Genomic DNA, 26105 nt, shown 5'->3' with positions numbered 1-26105 from the left:
GGAGGGAAGAGTGGCACAAAGTAAAAGGTAAGGCAAGATACAGATATTTAGTTAACCTTAAAATATTTTATTCACCTTGTTTTTTTTAACCTCCTTAGTACCAGTGTATGTTGTATTAAGTAAATAAAATAATTTAAATTTACTCCCTGATTAAGTATTCTGATCTGTTCCACCGTCCCTAACCTCCATCTTTTCCCCTCTTACATCACAAAATACCTATACTTCTCTCCCCCCACCCTTCCTGCCCCCTCACAAACCTTCCTTTTGCTTTGGCAGCAAAATCTGACCACAATTCAAGCCCAATATGTGTTTGAACAAGAAAGGGAAATGCAGATGTGTTTTTATTGTGGAAAAATACAACATTGAAGCATGTCTCTACCTTCACTTTCTGAAAACCCCTTAATATGTGAGAAAATATCTGAACAGTTCTGAGAGTTTGTTCCAAGCTGTTCAGAAAATCATTTTCTTCAGAAACAGTTCCAGAGACTAGAATGGCTTGAAATTATTAGGAGCAGTGAGTCTCCTGGTACCTCCTGGGGATGTACAAAGTGGGTCTAAGCCTCTGAGCCATGAGGAGGACTGAGCCACAGTATCCATTTCACTGTATCTTCAGACCACCAGTCAGCTCTATAATAGTGTTTCTTTTAGTAATTCACATGTTGCTTGACACATGGTTCCTGGGTATTTTCATTTTCAGAATGCCAGCGATGTGCTGGAGAAAAGCTGGAGAACCCTTTCTTCATATTCTGCCATCAAAATGAGAAAGCAACTTAGGTGATTTTTCACCCTCTGATGAAGTTTGTTATTTCTCAAGATACAGCTGTATCACTAATCATCCCTGAGAATGTTATGCCTAAGGTTCATAATCTAATAAAGAACAAAATGTTTGCTTTTAGAATGCATTTCATTGCACAGAGAGCCATGTATTTTCAAAAATATTTAACCAGCAGGGTAGCTCCTCAATTCCAAAACCAATCATCCTTTAATTATTTCTCACTATTGAGATGCAATACTATCCCACACAGCCTATACTCTCACAGGTTATTTTTCAGGAAAAACAAACAAACAAACAAACTATAAACATTTTCAAAGTGGCTCTTTGTATTAATTGATTTGCCAAGTGGTATTGCCTCTCCTGTGAATTTTAATGGCAATCTCTTAATTTGTTTCCCCGAGTCCCTTGCCTTTCTCTTCTTTTAGAATGCATACACCTTGAGTACACAGTTTTTATTGCAGGCTAAGGGGAGAACTTATTGTGGGAGCATCTTGTTAAAATATTCCTGCAAAAATCATCAATATACTAAACAGAAGAATCATACCCATAACATATCTGACTCATTTGGAAACAGCCCATCCATTACATTGATCTCGACACCAACCCCACATCTTGAGAAATACAAGGTCCAATAAAAAGAAAAGGAGTACTTGTGGCACCTTAGAGACTAACAAATTTATTAGAGCATAAGCTTTCGTGAGCTACAGCTCACTTCATCCGATGCATCCGATGAAGTGAGCTGTAGCTCACGAAAGCTTATGCTCCAATAAATTTGTTAGTCTCTAAGGTGCCACAAGTACTCCTTTTCTTTTTGTGAATACAGACTAACACGGCTGCTACTCTGAAAAAAGGTCCAATAAATGCATATTAGCAGTATCACAGTCTAGTAACAAATGAGTCTCAATTTACTACAGTCAATCTTGTAATTACGCAGAGTACTCACAGTGAGTCATAACCCCATGCTAATACTGATATCTTCTGTGGGCCCATGCAGAGAATGGAAGACGTATAAATTAAAAGCCAAATTAGGCAGTATTAACCAGCTCCCTTCATCATGCTGCTTTTGAAGGGAAGCACCCATGGATTTGGCCTTGACCACATCTCCTTTAGGGAAAGCAGACTACTTTTTCTAAAGATAGCACAAAAAATAAGTAAGCCATTAATAGCACATCATGTCTCACCCACATCTGCTCCTGATGGGAACAGAAGGTAGCTTTTGTTTATTTAGTGTGTAACCAGTGAAAGCTGAGTGTGACTTGAACCCTATTTGGCAAATGTACACTCTGCACTTGAAGGGACCCCTAATATATATATAGAAACACTGAAAGAAGGAACGGGAAAACAGGTACAGTGGGGCAAATAGATTCAAACCCAAAACTCATACATAGTGATCAATATAAATTGTATAATAGTGTACATCTGTATTGCAGCTGCAGCTCCAGCTCTGAAACAGTTTACAGTACTTATACATTTTAGCCTTGATCTAACTCCCACCTGAAGACAATGAATAAACTAGCTGGATTAGGTCCTTCATTATTCTGCAGATTGCAATTTGCCATTTTTTTTTCCTTTTCTTAGGCTACAGAGTATGTGAAAAACCATGACAGATCATGAGTTTTTAATGCTTTGTTTCTTCCCCTTATGGAGTAATTCTCACTTCCCCTTTTCATCTCTCATATTCCTTTTGTGCTGAAAGAGTCCCCTTCCAGCAAGGCTAGTGTAAATTTCAAGTCTTCTGAGCATTGTGTTTGAATGTAAATGATTTGAGGTCAACAGCAAACTAAGTTTTGAGATACAAGTTTTCGGTATAATTTTCCCTTTTGCATTAGGAAACTGCCTTTTAAAAATATCTTATTTATACCCTTTGTGACAGTATGAATTATAATCCTCTAATCTCCACAAGTCAGTTCTTTCCATTGTCATAGCAATGCCTGGATATGATCAGCAGCAAGTTTCTCTATTTGCAGAACCCTTCAATTAATGATGAGCGAATGACAACTATAGACATTTTCCCACTAGCCTCCCAGGTACAAGATGACCTCCATACTTATCAGAAATGACAGGGTCCTAAAACAAAGAGGGAGCAGTGATCAAAAACATTTCTCTCTTGAGCCAGCATGCCAGCCTTAGAACTATCCTGTAGTATCCCCATTGCATGCGAGTAATCTGCAACTCAAGTTCTAAGCCAGACCACCACAGTACCTCAGCAGCATAGAGGCCGAAAAGGGCCCAAATTAGAATGTTAGTGTTTAGAGGGGAATATAGAGTGTCAAGGTAAACACCACAGAACAAGGAGTAATGGTCTCAAATTGCAATGGGGGAGGTTTAGGTTGGATATTAGGAAAAACTTTTTCACTAGGTGAAGTACTGGACTGGGTTACCTAGGGAGGTGGTGGAATCTCCATCCTTAGAGGTTTTTAAGGTCAGGATTGACAAAGCCCTGGCTGGGATGATTTAGTTGGGTATTGGTCCTGCTTTGAGCAGGGGGTTGGACTAGATGACCTACTGAGGTCCCTTCCAACCCTGATATTCTATGATTCTATGAACACTCTAAGCATTCCCCTCCAAGAGCTCAAATGATCAACACTGTTGTCTTTGACCTGGAGTGCACAGAAGAGAAAACATTAAAAAGATTTTCTTTAATGTAGACCAGGGCAGAACAATACGTCTTTAAAGTAATTTCAAAGTGAAAAAGAAAAAAGCAATAAGCACAGTGGTTGGTAGATTAGAGACTGTGGGAATAAGTGTGCTCAGAGCAAAGCCCTTCTTATCCAAATGAAGAGAAATGAGGAAAAAGCAGTAAGGACAGAAGTGCCATAGTGTAGCCAGATCTATTTTGACTCAGCTTATTTTCCCCATCACTGAGAAGGGGCAGCTATGCCATCAATCACAGTCAGATCATTTTTTCCCTGTTAAATAGACAACTTGTCAGGCAGGTAACTAAATGTACGTTATGCTTCAACAGTGCCACTTAGGAAAACAATCGACACACTGAGTGTGACTTTCACAATACAACAATTCATTATTAAAAGATTGTTGTGGCTGCAAACAAAGTTCTGAGGGCAATTTCCCAACAGCCATTCACCAGAGTCAACATCAGTTGAAACTTAGTGGAATGGAAAAATGTTAACTTCACAAAAAATATAGCTGATTGAAATACAGCCTCCCCAGGAAGCTGAATACTCCCAGGCTAAAATATTTAGCTTATAGGAATATAGTATCATAATCTTAAGGAAATAACTTGATGAAATTGATCTGGGTTACAATACAGGACAAAACTTCAGAAGAAATCTAAGCTTAAACAATAGAATTTCATTACAAAGAATTCCACACTGTAAAATGAAAATATCAGGTTTTTTTAAACACAAGCCTTCTAAGATGGGACAGATAATAATCAATTTGGTGTAGGCAGAAAACATTTTTCTTTAGTTAGTTTCACTCTGGGCTCATTGATTAAGCTCAGAACTTCATTGAAGGTTTTGTCATATTCTTTCACTGGTGACCGATATGCTAAAATGTTGTCCATAAAAAATTACAGTCCCATTTATACAACAAGGAGTCCGGTGTCACCTTAAAGACTAACAGATTTATTTGGGCATAAGCTTGTGTGGGTAAAAAACCCACTTCTTCAGATGCATGGTGTGAAAATTACAGATGCAGGCATTATTATACTGATATATGAAGAGAAGGGAGTTACCTCACAAGTGGAGAGCAAATGTTGACAGGGCCAGTTCAATCAGGCTGGATGTAGTCCACTCCCAATAATTGATGATGAAGTGTCAATTCCAGGAGAGGCAAAGAATAAATGGACACAAATCGGGCATCAGGAATGGTAACATTTAAAAGCCAGTGGGAGAATACTTCAATCTTCTTGGACATTCTATAACAGATTTAAAAGTAGCCATACTTGAACAAAAAAAACTTCAGAAACAGGCTTCAAAGAGAAACTGCAGAACTAAAATTCATTTGCAAATTTAACACCATTATTTTGGGCTTGAATAGGGACTGGGAGTGGCTGGCTCACTACAAGAGCAGTTTTGCCTCTCCTGGAACTTGGAAAACTTCAAGAGCGCTGGTAATCTTTGAAAACAAAATCTCCCAAATCGTGTAAATAATGTAGTAAGTTTATCACACTCTTTGACTAAAGGAATTTGGCAGACCACTTGAGTCACCTAGCTTGGAGAATACAATAGCTCCTGTGACTTTAGAGACAAAGTCTTACTATGTTAGGAGGATATATTTTTTCTCATTACTGCTTCATTTAGTATTTTTAAGATCTACATAGGTTTGTATTTTCCCAGTTTCTTTTTGGTAACCAGGAAGGTATTACAGAAGTTGTGTAGTTACTGGCTTGGTGAAATCTAATAATAGAATAAACCACCAGTTTGGGGGGATTGTGTCCATCCTATTCTTTGCAGTTTGCCCTGTTTGAGCATTCTCAATATTGTCCTTCCAGCAACCATGGTCACAGGCTCACTTACAGTTTATGTCTTATGTTTCTAAAAGCCCACACTTCAGAGCTTCAAATGGTCAACTGCAGGAGTCAGGAAGGGATTTTCCCCAAATATGTTCAAGGGGAAGGGAGGCTGGTCTCCTCCCTTTGAAGCACCAGAGATAGCCACAACCAGAGATAGGCCACAGCTCTGAGATAGCATTGAACATTCTGTATCTCAGGCGCTTGGCTGGCTGGTTCTTGCTCACATGCCCAGGGTCTAGCTGATCACCCTGAAGGAAGGAATTGTTCCGTTGGTCAGATTGGCAGTTATCTTGGAGGTTTTTTAACCTTCCTCTGTAGCATGTGGTTCTATGTTACTTGCTAGGATTATCTAGGTATATTTCAAATAATTATGTCCCTGCCATTACTGGTGCACCTCAGTGACTTGTATTCTCTCCCTGTGGCACATAATACTTTAGTCTCCTGGGCGGCTCTGTAATACTTTGGTCTAAGTTTGATTGTTGGGTTTAGTGCATTAGTGCTGGGTAGCCTGCAACATACAGGAAGTCAGACTAGATAATCTGGTGGTCTCCTTCTAGGCTTTGATTGTAGGGGTTCCTCCACCTCCCAGCTTTGTGGGGACCAGTTTAAACTACAACTTAGGAGGTAAAGACTTGAGTACGAGGCACGCTGGGGTCTGGCACCCTCTGAAGTCTTTAGTAAGTTTTTACCCAGTGAAAAGAGCCAATGCAAAGCAGTATGAATGGGGAGGGGGTTAATGATCTGGTCCCCTAAATCTTCATATATTTGCCTGGAATATTTCCTAAGCAAGGACCAAAAAGGTATTTGCATGTTGCCTTCTGAACTTTCTGTAATCCAGACATCTGCAGGTACCATGATAACAAAAGTTAATTACAGGCCTTTTTGGCTGATGCTTACATACTTCTATGAAGTGATTCTTCTTAGTTAATGTTTTCATTTGTCTACATTTGCTTTCCTCTGCAGCGTGGGGCACGGGTCACTTGCTGGAGGATTCTCTGCACCTTGAAGTCTTTAAACCACGATTTGAGGACTTCAATAGCTCAGACATAGGTTAGGAGTTTGTTACAGGAGTGGGTGGGTGAGATTCTGTGGCCTGCATTGTGCAGGATGTCAGACTAGAGTATCATAATGACCCCTTCTGACCTTAAAGTCTATGATTCTAAGATGCCTCCATAAATTCTTTTTTTAAATTGCACATATATGATTATACTGTCTAGCTCCACCCACTTTCCTTCCGCTTTTGAAATCTATAAAACCTCCAGCAGAAAGTCTATTATGGTGATGTACTGAAAACTGTGTTAAAATTTTGATAATTTTAAATTCTATGGGGTTTTCCTGATCCTGCTTGTAGGCTGGGGGCTCTGTAGGGAAGCCCAAGATCAGAGTTAATTCAGACAGCCAAACAGCCTAAATTATGGTGGGGTGAGTCATGCCTCTCCATTTTATGGAGCGGTCTGCTTTTCTATCTCTGTTTTGGGTTCTTGTGTATTATCATTTTGGATTCTAAGATAAACTAGTGTTAATTTTCAACCTTAAAGCAAAAATGTGTATGTTTTCATTTAATTTTGTTGTTTGTACATTGTGAATATAACATGAGTAGAATGTCAGTGTGGCACATTCTAGTCATGCATGTGCTGTTCTGAGCCCAGTCTATATCTGTATATAACAAGCCTCTGCTTTCAAATCCAAAACCTGGTTTTTGTAAACAAACAAACAAACAGCTTGCACAATTTTAAAAATCTACCAATAGTGTTTTATTCCCTGTGTGCTTTACATCATCAAAATTAAACCAGATGTGAGTGAATCAGATGTGAGCACCTTTGGACAAAGCTGTTCAGGAGCCAACATTTCCTGACTTGGACTTCAGTGAAAAGCTTCAGTCTTAGCCTGGAATAAAAAATGTGCCATTTGTTAAAGGCAGTAGGCATCAGTCATTGTAAAAGTCCTTTTTTAAGTGGTTTATTTATGCAGCTATGAGGTGGACTTTTGCACTGATTGTAACTGAAGTGGTGAGCTCAGAGGAATGTAATTGTTCCATAATATCCCCCTGCAGGAAATAAGAGGGAAGAATGTATAGTAATGCAAATTTCCTTTTGAATCTTACAAATCCCTTGCTGCAGGGATTTTATTTTTAAGGGTCTCTTTTAGCATTTACTGCTCTACTGGATAAATTGTATGACATGGTGACAGGATTTTGCTATGCTAGAGCACAGGCTGATTTTATAGATAAATCATTTATACATTTTTTTCTGACACTAAACCAATATTATGCAGTTAGTTACAAAAAAACACCACCAAAACTGCTTTTGTGGTGGTGGTAAATAGCTAATTGGCTAAGTGTTAGAGATGAGTCTATGAAGATTTTTAAAATGAAAATTATACAATGCATTGTCATATGTATTGCTAAAAATGTGGCTTGTCAAATGTCCACGCAAAATGTTAGGGTTAAATAGATAAGCTATAGTAAATGCAATGAATGTACCTGGGTTACCCAGCTAATTAAAGTACATTATTTACTATTCAGATATAGTCACACCCTGAATTCCACCAGAGGGCAAGATTCAATTACAAAAATATGGCTGTCTTCTGCAGCATAGGTGTACAAAAGGCCAAGAGAGCCCTAACAAACACTTTTCAGTTTTTCCCAGGTTTGTAAAGCTTTCTGCCTATATAAATAAAACATAACACTGGTCAAGGATAGATGCGAGAAGAAATTGATGAAACTGAGGGCAAACAAAAAGATTTGGTCTAAAAGTCAAACAATGCTTACTATGGGTATAGTAATATTTTACCTACTTACATGAGAACGGATTTTAAAACTACAAATATTAAACTTTCATTACCTGCTTTAAATCACAAAAGATTTCTATGCCTGCTTTAATCACAAAAGATTCCAGAATACTTTACAGAGCTGCCTGTGCAGTATACAGTGTAATTTTTTCAACAAGTTGCTCTTCAAAGCATACAAGCCAAAATATTAAAAAAAACTGAACAGTCAACAGCTCCTGGTTAGGTGCTGAAATGAAGTGGCCAGATTTCCAAAAGATCTCAGCATTCAAAAATGTCCACTGTTTGCATAATAAAGAGGAAAATGAAAACCTCATGTACATCAATTTTAATATCTTTAGAAAGCTCTTGAGACAATGTATCAGCTGAAGAACTCCACTGAAAAAGCATGTATGCCTACTTTATGACTTAGTTCACATATTTGTTTATTTTTAAATTAGATATATGCATGATTTTCCAATTTTTGCCATTCAGGAAATTACTGATAACATTGAAAAAGATGAGTGTCAGAGAAATAGAGTACGAATATATCTGAATGATATTCAAGCATTTGACAGAGTGCTCCATGAAACTGAGTGAATAGCAACTCTCCAACTACTTACATTTTCTCCAATTTTGTTACAATATTGAGCATTTCATAAGACATCAGTCCTTCCATGGCCCACTTTTCTGTGTCAGACCCCCAGTAGCTTACTGTTTGATTGTCAAAGAATTCTATTCTTAGGACCATCAGTGATAGAATCATAGGACTGGAAGGGACCTCAAGAGGTCATCTAGTCCAGTCCCCTGGCAGGAGTAAGTACTATCTGACAGGTGTTTGTCTAACTAGCTCTTAAAAATCTTCAGTGATGGAGATTTCACAACCTCCCTTGGCAATTTATTTAGTACTTAACTACTCTGACAGTAGGAAGTTTTTCCTAATATCCAACCTAAACTGCCCTTGATGCAATTTAAGCCCATTGCTTCTTGTTCTAGCCTCAAAGGTCAAGGAGAACATTTTTTTCTCCCTCCTCCTTGTAACAACCTTTTATGTACTTGACAATTATTATGTCCACTATCAGTCTTCTCTTCTCCATACTAAACAACCCCAGTTTTTTCAATCTTCCCTCATAGGTCATGTTTGCTAGATCTTTAATCATTTTTGCGATGATTCATGTTCCTTAATCTGAAAACCATTGTGCCTGAATCAACCTTTTGCCTATGAACATACTCCACAAGCCTGATCCAACTCCCATTTAAGTCAATCGCAAGTAGTCTGGGCCCTGACAATGTCCTCAGACTAAATTACTGTAAACAGAGCTTCATTTGTGCACATCATGCTTGAAAGTACCACGCCCAAAAGTGTCACAGTATGTACCACTATAAATTGTTTCTGCCAATCAGTGTTGAGGTTATTCCTAGAAGTAGGTCACTTTCAGTGGTGGTACTTTCAAGGACAGATATATTGAAGAAGGCATCGATCACCAGCTTAGAAGCACTTTTTATACAGGCAGGACATTTTTTCTTTGGGTTTGCATAACTAGATTATAGTATGGTCAGTTCACCAATATGAACTGCTTAAATATTTATAGTAAGAATACTCAAATTAACTTTCAAGGCCTAACTGAAATACTTTCACAGTATTCAACTGCCCTCTGAAAAACCTGAGCAAGAAGCGTCACCATCTACATCAGATATTTTTTAGATACTCTGTGCAACTGCTTCCTTTGGAGAGAGATCGCAGTATGTGTCATGATTGTCGATCCTATAATATTTTCCAGTTAGTGTTTCAGGATACCTATAAATCCTCCTTATGAGTATAGCAAATTTCATTTCCTCACATAACTGTAAACTCATGAATTCAATAAATTTCATTATGGTAAAACAGACTCTTCAGCAGCTTGTTCCCTGCTAAGTGACTGGCAGCAAGTGTTTAATGACTTCATTATTTTACTGTTACAGAGTACAATATGTCATCCTAACAATAAAATATACAGTATACATCATTAACAGCTCTGTCCTGATTTTGAGCAGAAGCACGAACTACAAGTTACAAATACATACATTAAGTACATGGCCTAATGAAAGTTGCAAGCTTCACACTGCATTTGTGTTCCTCCTCCAACATCTAGAAATAACATGTGCTGCCTAGGATTGGTGTAACTGAAGCATGATGGGCCAAATGCAGCTCCAAAATGTGGCATTTAACTACCTTCATCAATAGTATTGAAATTCAGCCTACAGGCTCCAAGATCTAATGCTGCACATGGATGAAAATGGAGTTTTGCATATTGGGATCTGTATTGTCCATCATGGTCACAAACAGCTCAGTATCAATTACCTAATGCTAATTTCAGGTGCTCCTCAAAATTCTGATAATTCATTTCAACAACAGAGAAAAGTGTATTATTTTAAAATGTGTTCGCTTCTGTTTTTCTGTGAGATCCCAGCTGATCTTTTAATCAAGAGAGAAAATCAAGTGTGCCTACAGAAGTGTATCAGTTTCTTCCAACTATTTTATTTTCTTCATCTACATTGTTTTCACCATGAAATTCCTCCTCACACCCTCACTGTTAAATATGCTGCTGTACAACAGATTGAAAACAACAGTGGGCAACAGAACAAGTTTCCAGTGTTAATGCATGGATTGTCAGTCAGAAAGTGCTGAAGAAGACCAGAACAATAATAGCCGGACCAAGGATAAAAATTTATACAGAATATCAATCTTCATATTTTAGGACATAAGCCAACCACTAATTGCAGAGGGATGGGATAAAGCTTCCTCAGAGATGTTTTATTGCATAATTATTCGTCTCCTTTGAAGATGACTGCTAGAGACAGAACAACAGCCTGCCCTAGATGGACCAATTGGTCCATCTAGTATGGCAATTTGTAAGTTCCCTTGATTAAAAGTAAGATTTGAACTTAATGGCACTTTAAATCTAGATCCCACTGAGTTAATTTTCAACCAAACTCTCTCTCAAACAGCTAAATTTGCAGCACATTTCTTCAAATTAGAGATGTAAATTGGGTTGCATAAAATAAGAACCAACACAAATCTAATCTTTCTGGAGAATGAATTTTATCGTATTTTATTTTATTTTGGTGTGGGCTTTTTCCATTCCACTTCCTAGGCATAGTTTGCCTAAGCAGAATGGGTTAAACATAGTACAATAAAAACAAAAGTTGTTCTTGTTTCCAACCTAGCAGGGAAGAATCATTTAAATGACTTGCTTTAAAAACAAATATCATTGATTTAAATTAGTTTGATGCTTTAATTTGTGCCATTGCAAATTTTAGAATAAACTTTATAATGAACAAAAACCTGCTAGGATATCTTATTTGAATTTTTTTCAAAACTGCTATAGGTAAAAAACAAATATTTCAACGTTTAGCCTGTGATCCTGTGAGCACTTAAGAAGATGCATAACTTTACTCACATGAGTACTCTTGTTGACTTCAATAGCAGTTGTGTGCTTACAGCTAATCATGTGCAGAAATATCTGCAAAATCAGGGTCTAAGTTTATTTTTATTAAAAACTTTTTAGTTGAAGCAAAATAGATTTTATGCAAAGTAAAATTAAGTGTAACAACAAAAAGTTACTTAAGAGTTTCAATATTTTAAACAAAGTTATTGTGAACCTTTTAATATGTCTATATTTAGGCTCCAAAGAGCACAAGTCCCATTGACTTCTGACAACCTGGATGGAGTACAGCCTGGTTGAAGCTTTCCAGCTTACTTTGCTTGTGCAAGTTCAATATATCAGAAAATGATGTGTTGGTTGCAAATATAGCACGGGCTATTTGCTTATCAATGTTGTGTGAGACTTTGTGTTGTTTTCGCAGTAAGGATGTTCATGAGCACCTGAACTGGTCCTTTTCAGCAGATATGAATATTTTAAGTATGAAAGTTCTTTGAGATTTTTTTCTATTATGTAACAACTGAAACACCACTAGCAATTATGCCACTAAACAAGTAAATACAAAACATCCACATTAGCAGCATGTTGCTATACAACAGGGAGGAAGTAAAAGACTAGAATATGGAAAATAAAATAGATCTAATTACTTTTTAAAAACCTATTTAAATAAAAATATTTTGTATTGCTTTAAAAAAAACAAGGTTTTTTGTCTAAAAATACAACCTAGGTTAGCAGATGCAAGAAGTCTGGATAGTTTGGCTAAGGCTCAGGATCAATGTCTGAACTTGTGTGTCCTTATCTTAGCCCACCTTCTGAATCTGCCGAGATATGCTCTTCCTAATTTGTACATTGTAGATATGATGGGATTGAAACACCAACAGATATGGCCTGCAAAGAGAAGATTCTTGGAAGATAATGCAGTGCAGCAAATTAAAAGTGTGTAATAATTACTTTAGCTGACAAACTAGGGGAAAAAATATTTCCTAAAAATGAGGGGTGAAATCCTCCCCACTGAGGTTGGTGACAAAATTCTCATGGATTTCTATGGGACCAGGATTTCATCTGAGGTCTGTACAAGTATATTTCTGTTTAAATGATGATTGTTGATCTACCCACATTCCACAGAAGTAAATGGTAATGTTAAATTGTAAGACAAGTTTAAAATATATATGAGGTCCTAACAAGACCCTGGGATACTTTGGCTGCTTCTGAGTTGGAGGCAGGATGTTCCTGAGGTAAACTACAAGAAAAATAAATGTATTTACAATTGGTAACACTAGTAGTATGAGAGAGATGGGCATTATAATAATAATCAGAACTCTAAACCATGCAATGGTTTCTGACAATGCCATTTAAAACAGAATGATTTACGGAAACAGAACTCAAACTAAAAAGAAAAGGAGTACTTGTGGCACCTTAGAGACTAACAAATTTATTAGAGCATAAGCTTTCGTGAGCTACAGCTCACTGTCTTCTGATGCAAGAAAAATCTGTGTCAAACTATTGCCTTCAAGGTCCATTCCTGTAGGTAATGCTAAATTATCTCAGTCACAGATCATCAAATGCTCCCTCAGTGAATGGATAGTTTGGTATTAGAGGTTTTCACAATTTTCTGAACCAGTTTTGCCCCTCTTGACCTATCACTTTCCTGTCCATTGCCACTGTCACTGTATAGATTGTGATTGGGAACAGACAGCCCTCCTAGCCTCAAAGTATTGACCCCATTCTCTGACAGATATAATGCCTCAGTGTGCATCTCAGGAAGTCAGCTACTCCTCAAGGTATGTGTGCATATGCCAAAGCTCATCTTCTGTGGTGCATATGTATGTGCATTGCATGTTAATGTTCATAATTGACTGGAAAGCAAGGGTGGGATTTTCAAAGCTGCCTAAGAGAAATTGATGGGAAGGGTATCCTGGTAGCATAAGAAGCTTTGAAATTCTCAGAGTAGGATTGTCAACACCAACAAAATTATCTCCCAAAAGGTTCTGAGATCTTTTGTAGAGTTGAGTCTTCTACATGAATCCCAGTTCCATTACCAACTCAATGAACTGAAGTAACTTGTTCATGTATTTTCTTATGAAATATGACAAAAGTGTGGTTACTGCATCTGACTTATTTCATATAAACTATATTCTGAATTTACAAAAAAAAAACAAAAAAACCACAACCACTTTCCCGTTCTTAGACAGCTAACAACCACCTCTCTTGAGGCAGTTCCCAAGTTATTCTCACCAGGCCATATCTCTGCCCTGCATCCTTATTGTAAAATGCCATCCTAAGGTGTTCTAGTTTTAATCACTTATATGCACAAGATCGAGTCTATATAGCATATTTACTTTTTTTTTTTAAGCCAATACTTACCCCACTAGGAAACAGCTAGCCACTTCCTTCTGCACACATCATACTGATCCAGGTTCCTTTCAACATGCATAATGGCCACGTAGAAACTTTCCATACATTTAAAAAGATTTGATTACTATTAAAATATACTTTATTTTTCTGCTTCTGGGTATTTCTTTTCATCTATTTAATCAATTTCTGCAAAGATAGATCCAATGTTTGAACAACATATGGGGTTTTACAGAGATTGAAAAAAAAAATGTAACTAAAGGCTTTTTTGTCCCCAAATGCCTAACTTAGTAAAGCCTTTTGAGAGCACGAACCTAGGGAAAAAGACGACTTGCAGTTACATAGTCAATTTTTCCACTAGTTTACTAAGGAAAAGCATAGAATTGTAAAATTCGTTTCTAGGAGTTAGAAGAGGCTTTTACTGAATTCTCTTAGACTTTGAAGGACACACTTGGCAGTGCTTGAGATAAGGATTAAGATGGCATAGGCCTTATTATAGAGAAGTGGCTTTAGATACAACAACGGCCTTTTGGAAGCTGAAGCAATCAACATGTCAGACAACTAAATCACAGATATATCTGCTGATAAATAAAAGAAGCTCTCTGGGTAAATCATTGTTTTTCCTTTATTTAAAGTAATTCAGTGCTTACTTTAGTGATATCCTATGGAGCACTGCAATGGGATTGCAAATATTTTGATACAGTATATGGATGTCATTGGACAGTAGCTACAACAGTGTTGGAATTTTCATTCCTTTTTCTGATAATCATGCAGCTACTATACTAAAAGGAAAGCCACAACATCAGAGGTAACCACTCCTTGTAATATATATAGTTGACTTTTCCTCTAAAATAATTGGAAGCTGCTGAAAAAGAACAGTTTTCAAATTTCACAGCTGATGTGGTTGAGATTGTGATCTTTTATAATGGGGAAATAGGCAGATATAGCATGATGGCATGACCTTTCATTAATCTGTTTTTAGATCAACAGTATCTGTAGCAGAAAAATGAGCTGTAAAACTGTATTTGAAGACCATGCGAGAAATAGAATAAAAATAGATAAGTGAATGTAAATAAGCAATGTGTTTAGTTTGTAAAGTTGTCAGGGGTGGATGCAAGGGGAATATACCACTTCCATCTTGCTAGATGTTTTGGGCACCCTAATGGAAAGCTCTCATCTGGCTGCTTTCCATGTGATTGCCCTTTTTTGAGGGGAGGGGGATGCTGGCAGTTATGACAAACATTTAACCGCACTAACATTCTTCATGGGAGGGTGGTGATGGACGATATTGATCCTTCAGAACACTTTGAAATCAACAAGTGAGATCCTTTTAATCCAAATGTAAATAGCACCAGTTATGCATTTCTATTTCTTAAGGCTTTGGGAGGACCTTGCAGAGGCTCACACAAGTAGTTCAGTAAAATTATGTCCTCTTGAGTGTCTGGGAAAAACCAATCGGAGTTCCATTACAACAATGTTTAATACATCCCTTTTTATAAAGGTACTTACCAGCACCCAGAAAGCTAAGTATTCTCCCTATTTTACCAATAAGGAAACAGAAGTTGCAAAGTGACTTGCCCAAGGTCAAGCAGCAAGCCAGTGCCACAGACTAGTTTTTATAATCCAGGAATCGTTTGCTTGCAGTCCTGAGTCCAGACTTCACTGCCTTGAGGATGCACGAACCTACAGAGAACTTTGAAAATATTGTTGCCTTGCACTGACTAGGAAGTGCAGTAGTCAGTGCTCCCTAGACCACTTTAATACACAGTAGTGGAAACCAAGGACAAATAAGCCACATCCCTTCTGGCATACTTGTCTTGGATATTGTTGATGACTTGGAGAGAGTTTCAGCAGTGGCAGAGTGAAAGGAAGTGTCATTTAATCCCATCTCAGTAACTACTATTCTGAAGTGGGATCCCATGCCTTTGTTTGGAGGTATAAAACATTTCATTCTTGTCTGCTCAATGACCCAGGGCACTTGAATGGCTTGGGAGTTAAGTTGGTTCTTGCAGTGGGAACATTTTGGACTTGTGCAGTAATGGACCTCCACATACATGGTATGAAATCTCCTGGACAGTTCTGTGATTGGAATAACGTCGGCCTGGCTGCATTGTTGTTCCAGAAGGAAACAACTGGGCTTTTTATAATTGAATGTTAAAATGTGAATACTTGCTCTAGCTGCTTTTATTTGCAGTGCTACAGCAGTTAGGGAGAACTTCTATTCTGGATGCCTCTAACCATCAGAGGAGTGAAGTTCTGGAACAGCCTTCCAAGGGAAGCAGTGGGGACAAACGACATATCTGGCTTCAAGACAAAGCTTGATAAGATTATGGAGGAGATGATATGATGGGATAGCCTAATTTTGGCAATTAATTGATCTTTGACTACTAGCGGTAGATATGTCCAATGGCCTGTGATGGATGTTAGATGGGGTGGGATTTGAGTTACTACAGAGAATTCTTTCCTGGGTGTCTGGCTGGTGAGTCTTGCCCACATGCTCAGGGTTTAGTTGATCGCCATATTTGGGCTCAGGAAGAAATTTTCCCCCAAGGCAGATTGGCAGAGGCCCTGGGTTGTTGTTTTTTTTTTGCCTTCCTCTGCAGCGTGGGGCACGGGTCACTTGCTGGAGGATTCTCTGCACCTTGAAGTCTTTAAACCACGATTTGAGGATTTCAATAGCTCAGACATAAGTTAGGGGTTTGTTACAGGAGTTGGTGGGTGAGATTCCATGACCTGCGTTGTGCAGAAGGTCAGACTAGATGATCATAATGGTCCCTTCTGACCTTAAAGTCTATGATTCTGTATGGGTGGTGGAGGGGAAGAGGGGGGGAGGGAGGGAGAGAGAGAGAGCGAGCCAGTAGCCAAGTAATAAAAAGCACAGCAAAGAGAGTTCAATTTATCCTAACTGCCAATCACAGAGCTCAGCATTAGTCACAATACATCCTTCGTGGCCAGTTTGCCTGCTTCCTTTTATTCTCACTCAGTCACTACCTTATTAACTACTCACACAGGGCTTCTACTTTCAGACAAGTCCACTTAGCTTATAACTCATTATTTAAATGAGCACCATTGGATCCTATACTCCTGCTTCAGGTATAAAATAGATTCTAGTGAATAGCAGCCTGTAAACAGATCCTGCGATGGATTTTAGCTTGAAGGACTACCATTACTTTCTGTAATTTACAGTAAACATATTAATGAACATTTGAAATAAGGCAACATGCTGTTTTAATAGGTATATTACATTACATTCATACATCTCAACTAATCAGTAGCATTACATTTCATATTGTTCCATATTCTTGGCACCTTAAGTCTGCATTTTGGCTCTCATCTAATGTATTGCTTCCAAAGGGCCAGATCTTCAGCTGGTGTAAACAAGCATAGCTCTAAAGGCTTCAGTGGAACAATTTTAATTTTCTCCAGCTGAAAATCTAGCCCAAATTCTCTTCTGAATATCAGCTATTTTGAAAGAAAAGAAAATATCTTACAGATCCTTGTGTCCTGAATGCTCACTGGGAGCTAATACCCTTTATCATGAACTGTTTATCCACTTGTGGGCCAAATTAGTGGTGCACTGGGTAATCAAGGATTTTTGGGGAGCATCCAGGAGAAGGGTGATTTTCTATCATCATAGAATTTGACTGGGAGCAAGTCCCCAGCCAAAGAGGTGTCTGCTGTGCAAGGATGCATTATGCAAACAGGAAACAAGGAGAAACTGGGGGTGGTGTGGCTATTTCTTGGGGAAGTATTTTTCTCCCACCACACTGGACCCAAGACTCAGTTTGCAAGAAAGGCCAAGTGTGAGTAGCTGATATAATGGGATATAAAATATTCAATTAAGACTCCAGAAATAAAATAGAAATATAAGTTTCTAAGTTTTTTTTAATATAGATATATAATTTAAAACAAATGCACAGGACTTTTTAAAATCTCAACAGAGCAATCATAAGCTCTCCTCACAAAAAATATATTGGTTTGCTTTTTATTTTAGTTAAAATGATTTCCTCCCGATCCAGCTGCTGGTGGATGCCAGCTTGTGAAATAATTGGAAACCCTGTGGAACAAAAGTAGAATTTGATTCCAGAACAAAGTTGTAAACCAATTTCGGAAACAAATCTTGCAGCCATTGAAGTCCACTGGACCTTTCCCTTCTACTTCCCTGGGAGCAGGATTTGGCACTTCCTGTTTAGTTCTGATTAAAACATCAGTGGAGGAAATATATTTTTGCAGCACATAAGGTGTTTTCAGTCAGTTTGACACACAATTTCCTGTTTAGAGATGTAAACATCTGGGACAAAAGTAATGCAGTAGCTCCACATCACTCCATCCTGTGGAGTGGACCTGTGAAAATATATGATTGAGCCCATAAACAGCATAATTAAACCGGGCCAGATCTTTCAAGTCCTTGTTCAGAGCCTGTGACAGAACACACCTCTTTATGCACACCTTACACACTATTATAAAACATATTTGTAAGGTATCATTTGAAAACTCAATTTGCTCACTCATTTGAAACTCATTTGAAAACTCAGTATTGCCCTGATAAAATATGTGGGACAACATTGTATGTGAAGTTTTAAGATGCCTCTATATGGTTTTAACAACACCTGTTCCAAATCCCACAGTCCTGCTTAAAAAGAAATTTGCAAACATGCGGATCCTAAACAAAAGAATGTGTGCTCTGCTTAATTTGCATTTAAACAGTAAACGGAGTCATCAAGTAAAGAGGGAAACAAAGAAAGCTCAAACAGGTGAGAAAAAGCCAGCAGGGGTCATCCTTCCCTATAGACTCTGTCTTCTAGTGCCCAGCTGGAAATGTTTTTTCAAGAGACCTACTGAAACTCAGTCCCGGGTTTACAATGGCGCCAGTGGTGCCATGGAGCCAAGCCCATGCTCCACTTGCACTGCACCCTGAGACCCCACCAGCCGCTGGCTCCCCCCTGCCACCCACCATTTGCTCCTCTTGGCCTGCCCGCCAGCTGGCTGAGGGGCTCCTCTCTGCCCCCTGGCCTGACCCCAGTGCACTTCCAGCTCCGAGCAGTCTATGCTTCCCACCACCTATGGGGCCTCACCTGTCTCCCCAGAGCTGAGCCACATGGCACAGGTGCAGAAGCCTGGCCAGTTTCAGTCAGGTCTTGGCTGGGCCCCTACAGGCAAGTGGATTCTGAGGGAGCCCAGCTGGGGCAGGCCCTGGCCTGGCAGATTGCGCTACTCCCAAGGGGCTGGAGTGATTCCCTGCCCCAGGAACAGCCCTGGCTGCACTGCTGGCTCAGCCCAGCCAACACGGTCACCTCCCAGGAGGGCTGGTGAGTGTGGCCGGGAGGCAGGGCGTGGAGGAGGGGTCTCTGGAGGTCTGGGGTGGTGCTGGGTTGTGAGGGGATGGGGAAGATGTGTGTGTTGAGTCACTAGGGTGTGGGGGTTCTGTGTGGAGTGCTAGGCAGTTGTGGTGGGGCTGTGGGCGGAGGGGTGCTGGGCAGGGATGGTGTTGTGCAGGGCACTGTGCATTTGTGGCAGTATCTGGGGAAGGCACTGGGCATAGTGGTCCAGGAGGACTCTGGCCATAGAGAGTCGGGGAGTGTTTGTGTTGGGGGGGGATGTGTGACACAGCATGGGCCCGCCCCATGAGGGGATGGTTCACACTGGCAGCACAGGGCCAGGCAGGTCAGTGTGCATCTGGCAACTTCTGGTTTCTACATCGTACCCTTGCACTGGGCTGGGAGGAGCAGGGCCACCCCTGCCATGCCATGCCCCATTGCCCTGGCTGGCAGGCTGCAGTTGCACACCCAGATACTCAGGGTGTGGCTTGCATGCTGGAAGGCTGTTTGTGAGCAGCCCAGATGGGAGCTACTTCAGCAAGGCATTGTAAGGTATAGAAGGTTTCAGGGCAGGGGTGACACAGCCCGCCCACCATTGGTTTAGACTGTACCCTGGGATGTCTCAGAGCACTATGCAGCTCTCCTCATCCACTAATGCTAGGAAGGGAAGACAAATTTTGGATTTGTCTGGGAAAGACAGATATGAAGAGAGATGGCTCTGTGCCATCCCCTCCTCTAAACCTCCATGAGACTGCAGAGTGGGAGGGGAACAGAAGTTTAGGGTGAGGAGGCTGGCTGTGCTCTTCCCAACCCTGCCCACTACCCTACCCCTCCCACCTCCATGCCTGCTGGAAATTCCATGTACAAATTATTCCACTGCATTATCTTACATTTGCTCCCTCTTCATATTATGGAGCCACTGCTGAGGAAATGCAGCCATGATCAGTGGGGTCCCTGGAAGGTTGGCTGTTTCTTGTAGGAGTAGCAGGGAGAAAATGGGCACCACTGAATGGCCCTTGCCTCGAGATCCACATAGATCTTGGGGGACCTGCAGGTTTAGCTGCAGTTTAGCTCTGTGCTCAGAGGACTTTTCCCTTCCCACTCCCATGACCTGGAGACACACAATGTACAAAGGGACAGAAGGCAGGACCCCATTATGTTTTGGCAAGTGGAACTGACTATCCACACAGCATAATCTGTATGCCACAAACTGTGCTCTGCCTTAGACAGCATGATTCCACTGTGTTCTCAGTGCATTACTGTGCCCAATGATACTATTTAGCCTTCAGGTTGGGAATGTGCTTCTGTGACCCAGCTACCTGGGTAATGAGGAGCAAGGATGGACCAGGCCCCAGGCCTTCTCCTACTACTCATGGGATACTAACACTAATGACAGCTCTAACATGGAATTGTGGCTCTAACTCTCCAGAGTAATGGTAAGTGGGGAGCTCTTTGTGGCATACCCTGCTTGTACACTGAAGCAAATCCAGACACAGCCTGCCCTACAATGCTGCAGTAACAAGAGTTACCTAGGATAAGGTTGTACATACACAAGAATATCATCATCTCTATATCCTATGTCTTGCATAGAGTGGTATTTTTCCACATCTTTAGGCATGTTCAAAAACCTCATGACTTTGGGCCATGTTACCAGGAGTCAATTCCAGCATTACTTAGCCGCCTAGTGACAAATCCTCTCATTTAAATTCTAACAGAGAATGGATTAAGATCTTTATGTTCACAAAGCCAAACAAATATTTAATTCCAAATTTCATAACGTCTCTCACATGAATGACTTATTGGAGATAGGAATTAATATAAAAAAACAACAAAAAGTTGGACATCACCTGTAGCTCAAAGGAAACATTCTGGCTGCTTTATATAAATAGATTGCAATGGCTAGCCAGAGACAGAAAGTCCTGTTGGACTCTTAATATCTTTTTAATAATTTACTACAAAAATAAAATACAGCTTTGAGATCAATGATCAGAAGATAGTAAGGTGAATTACCAGCATCAGCAAGAGAAATTAACATCACTATATTCACTATAATCAAACATTTAGGACTGTGGATCAGATTTACAAAGGTATTTAGACCCCCTAAAGATGTTATGATTTTCAAGAAGAGTTAGGCACCTAACTCACATAGGTGCTCTAGTAAATCCAAATAGACACCTGTCTGTATCTATAGGTGTCTAAGTAAATGAGGCCCTGCTTCATATATGCAGTCTTCCCTTCCCTCCCCACTAACCCTGTTGATCAAATTCGGTGGCGCACTCTGTAAATTTTTAGAAACCTATGAACAGATGAAGATAATGGTTTAGAATAACAGCATCACAACACTTGTATCTGCTATCACCATCCTATAATAATCAAATGATACACAGGAAACATATGGCACATTCATGTTGCCTGACAAAGTCCCCCAATACCAAAGTTATCACAAAGAAATCAAATAGGATATACCACTCGCAAAATTTTAAATACTGCCATTTGGAAGCATGATTTTGAAGTCACTTACTATGGCTTTTGTCTTCCAATTGGTTGCCCAGGGAGCTTCACTGATTTCAGTGGGATTTTGCCAAGGGCACCTGGATCAGAACAAACTGCAGGATTCCATATTATATTAGCAATATCATAGCATGGATTACTACCTGAAAAATGCAACAGCTGTTTGTAGCTCTTAAACTGCTTTAGTGATTCTGCCATCATGGTTGAAAGTACTGAAAAAAACTTTACCGTTTGGCAAGGGTGGTCTGATGAAGTAAGATGTTCTGAGTCTTGTGAGACCTTTCCTTGAGCTAGTAATCAAGACTGGATCTTTCAGCTAGGACACAATCATTTTCCACTGATTCTTTGCCACAGAACTACCATCTTCTGAATCAGAATGTATACAACTCATGTTATCATTCCTTCATAATAAACACAATGAGTTATTTGGTTGTAAAAATACCTGGACATACCTTCTCAGTGCCACACCCCAGGATCCTTTGGGCAACTAGCTGAAGCTCAAATACATTTTCCTCCATGGTTCATTAATTAAGAAGAATCAGATACATTAGTTCTTCCTTCCTCACAAAAAAGGATGTACAAAATGAAGTTCCTTTGAACTTTAGGTATCCGCTCTTTAAAAAGTGTAATTAATTCTTACTGTATATTTTATTAAAGGAACTATCACTCTATGTAATCTTAATAAAAAGGAAAGTAATATTGCCAGTCTATAGCAGGACTCCTTATGATTAATGCTCATTTGATAATTAACAAGATGGCATAGGTTCTTCATTCTTTAAATACTTATCTTGTCAGAACTCAAAATATACTACGTGGTGAATGTGATACTTGGCATACCTGCTGTATTTTCATTCAGTCTGATGCTTGCTGTTTGAGAAAAAGAAGCTCTCACAGCTGCCCAGTTTGCTGTTCTTCTCCCATAAGGGCACAAAAATGCCCCAGATGTTAATAAAATTGTATTAACAACAAAATAAAAGAAACCATATTCAATATTAGTGAAGCTGACAAACATAAAAATCCCTCTTCTTCATTTAATTTCTCCATTAAAATCTTAGAACCAAATACCAGCCCTCAAACATGCACACACAGAACTCTCACTTGCTTCAGTGCATATCCAGTTTTAATCACTAAGGGAACAATTTAAATCAGCTACTGTACCCAATGACTGGAAGATAGCTAATGTAACGCCAATATTTAAGAAGGGCTCTAGAGGCGATCCTGGCAATTACAGACCAGTAAGTCTAACATCATAGAATATCAGGGTTGGAAGGGACCTCAGGAGGTCATCTAGTCCAACCCCCTGCTCAAAGCAGGACCAATCCCCAGTTTTTGCCCCCGATCCCTAAATGGCCCCTTCAAGGATTGAACTCACAACCCTGGGTTTAGCAGGCTAATGCTCAAACCACTGAGCATACCCTTCCTCCCTAAAAGCCAGCTTTATAGCACCACTGCCTGAGTCATCTATTGATTATCATAATCTTGTTTTGCCTTCATTCTTCTCCTCCAGGGACAGGTAGAATCCCACTGAAGATCACCTGAGCCTTCATTTCCTTAAGCATCTTCTCTAGTCTGGCATAGTCTTCCTGCATGTGTTCCAGTGAGAATCTAGCTGTGCCATTTGTTCCCATGTGAAGAACAATCAGTGGATTCTTTTCTGCTCCCATTAGGACCCTCTTCAGTCTCAGGTCCAGATCCTGTATCTTAGGGGGTGAGCTATCTACCAGGAGCTGTTCTCTGGATCAGCTCTGGTGACAGACCTTTCAGTTCTTCTTAGTAGGGAGTTGCCAGTCATATAGACCTGCCTCTTCCTGGTGATGATGAGATTCTCCAGCCTTCTTCCTGTCTGTTCAGGCTGCAAGTCCTCTTGTCTTTTGTTCTCACTTGCAATCTTCTGTGAGTCATCCTCTATCCTCCTGGGGCTCCAAACTCTGGCTTTCTTGTAAAGCTAACTGCTCTTCTCTTCCTCCTGGCCCTCCCACCTTCTGTTAGTGGCTGCTGTGCCCCTTCTTCATTTTCCAACTCAGCAAACCTGCTCCTGAGCTCTGTTTCTCTTTCACTAGCCCGTCTTTTCCTCTGCCTGGTTCTTGTAGTCACGGGCTTCCAGTGGTCCCTTTTCTCACCCAGAAACATATGTACATGAGTAAACATACAGCAAGCACCACATAATTCAGAGGTTAATTAAAAGACACAGTTACCTTTCTAAAAGTACACCAAGCAGTACCCAATTCTTAACAGCCCACAAACCTTCAGGGCCAGACTTTAGTCGAGCACAGCACATTACTACGGCTGACAGTTAAAGTACACTTTCAAAGCCTCCCTCATGCTGTGCTCTTCTAATGGCCCTTATGTCTAGCTTTTCAAACTCAGCAGACAGCTGATCCACCTCTGCCAGGCACCCCAGTAGCAACTTTTTCTCCTTTGCCTCACAGAAATGCTGCAGGACACAACAGGCAGCTATAACGACTGGGATATTTTTCTCATAGAGATCCAGTCTAGTGAGTAAGCATCTCCAGCTTCCCTTCAGTCGACCAAAAGTACATTCAATTGTCATTCTGCACCTGCTGAGCCAGTAGGTGAATCCTTCCGTTTTGCTGTTATGGTGACTAGTGTACAGTTTCATGAGTCAGGGGAGCAAGGTGTAGGCAGGGTCCCCCAGAATACTACTGGCATTTCAATATCACCAATTATCACAGAACCATAGAAGATTAGAATCATAGAATAGAATCATAGAATATCAGGGTTGGAAGGGACCCCAGAAGGTCATCTAGTCCAACCCCCTGCTCAAAGCAGGACCAAGTCCCAGTTAAATCATCCCAGCCAGGGCTTTGTCAAGCCTGACCTTAAAAACCTCTAAGGAAGGAGATTCTACCACCTCCCTAGGTAACGCATTCCAGTGTTTCACCACCCTCTTAGTGAAAAAGTTTTTCCTAATATCCAATCTAAACCTCCCCCATTGCAACTTGAGACCATTACTCCTCGTTCTGTCATCTGCTACCATTGAGAACAGTCTAGAGCCATCCTCTTTGAAACCCCCTTTCAGGTAGTTGAAAGCAGCTATCAAATCCCCCCTCATTCTTCTCTTCTGCAGACTAAACAATCCCAGCTCCCTCAGCCTCTCCTCATAAGTCATGTGCTCTAGACCCCTAATCATTTTCGTTGCCCTTCGTTGCACTCTTTCCAATTTATCCACATCCTTCCTGTAGTGTGGGGCCCAAAACTGGACACAGTACTCCAGATGAGGCCTCACCAGTGTCGAATAGAGGGGAACGATCACGTCCCTCGATCTGCTCGCTATGCCCCTACTTATACATCCCAAAATGCCATTGGCCTTCTTGGCAACAAGGGCACACTGCTGACTCATATCCAGCTTCTCGTCCACTGTCACCCCTAGGTCCTTTTCCGCAGAACTGCTGCCGAGCCATTCGGTCCCTAGTCTGTAGCGGTGCATTGGATTCTTCCATCCTAAGTGCAGGACCCTGCACTTATCCTTATTGAACCTCATTAGATTTCTTTTGGCCCAATCCTCCAATTAGGAGGGCTGGAGGAGACCTTGGTGGTCATCTAGTCCAACCCCCTGCTCAAAGCAGGACCAACCCCAACTAAATCATCCCAGCCAGGGCTTTGTCAAGCCGGGCCTTAAAAACCTCTGAGGATGGAGATTCTACCACCTCCCTAGAGAACCCATTCCAGTGCTTCACCACCCTCCTAGTGAAAGAGTTTTTCCGAATATCCAACCTAGATCTCCCATACCTGCAACTTGAGACTATTGCTCCTTGTTCTGTCATCTGCCCCACTGAGAACAGCCTAGCTCCATCCTCTTTGGAACCCCCCTTTGGGTAGTTGAAGGCTGCTATCAAATCGCCCCTCACTCTTCTCTTGTTCAGACTAATGAAGGCCAGTTCCCTCAGCCTCTCCTCGTAAGTCATGTGCCCCAGCCCCCTGATCATTTTCGTTGCCCTCCACTGGACTATCCCCAATTTGTCCACATCCTTTCTGTACGGGGGGGGGGGCAAAAACTGGACACAATACTCTAGATGTGGCCTCACCAGTGCTAATTAGAGGGGAATAATCACTCCCCTCTATCTGCTGGCAATGCTCCTACTAATGCAGCCCAATATGCTGTGAGCCTTCGGGGCAATAAGGGTACACTATTGACTCATATCCAGCTTCTTGTGCACTGTAATCCCCAGGTCCTTTCATGCAGAACTGCTGCTTAGCCAGTTGGTCCCCAGCCTGTAGCAGTGCATGGGATTCTTCCGTCCTAAGTGAAGGACTCTGCACTTGTCCTTGTTGAACCTCATCGATTTCTTTTGGCTCAATCCTCCAATTTGTCTAGGTCACTCTGGACCCTATCCCTACCTTCCAGCTTATCTAACTCTCCCCCACCTTAGTGTCATCCGCAAACTTGCTAAGGGTGCACTCTATCCCATCTTCCAGATCATTAATGAAGATGTTGAACAAAACCGGCCCCAGGGGCACTCCGC

General features: G+C 40.5%; 1 long non-coding RNA gene across 1 annotated transcript in view; it reads right to left on the bottom strand.

Annotated features, from left to right (window-relative positions):
* Nucleotides 1–7014: 7014 nt before the first annotated feature.
* The window catches only part of LOC119860307, a 40462-nt gene continuing 21371 nt past the window's right edge, over nucleotides 7015–26105 (bottom strand). The window contains exon 3 of the long non-coding RNA XR_005294490.2: nucleotides 7015–7139. This is a non-coding gene — a long non-coding RNA (uncharacterized LOC119860307). The remainder of the gene's footprint in view (nucleotides 7140–26105) is intronic.

This window comes from Dermochelys coriacea, chromosome 8 (genome assembly GCF_009764565.3).
Source record: "Dermochelys coriacea isolate rDerCor1 chromosome 8, rDerCor1.pri.v4, whole genome shotgun sequence".
In the NCBI taxonomy this organism is placed as follows: Eukaryota; Metazoa; Chordata; order Testudines; family Dermochelyidae; genus Dermochelys; species Dermochelys coriacea.
This window is presented reverse-complemented; position numbering and strand designations above follow the sequence as displayed.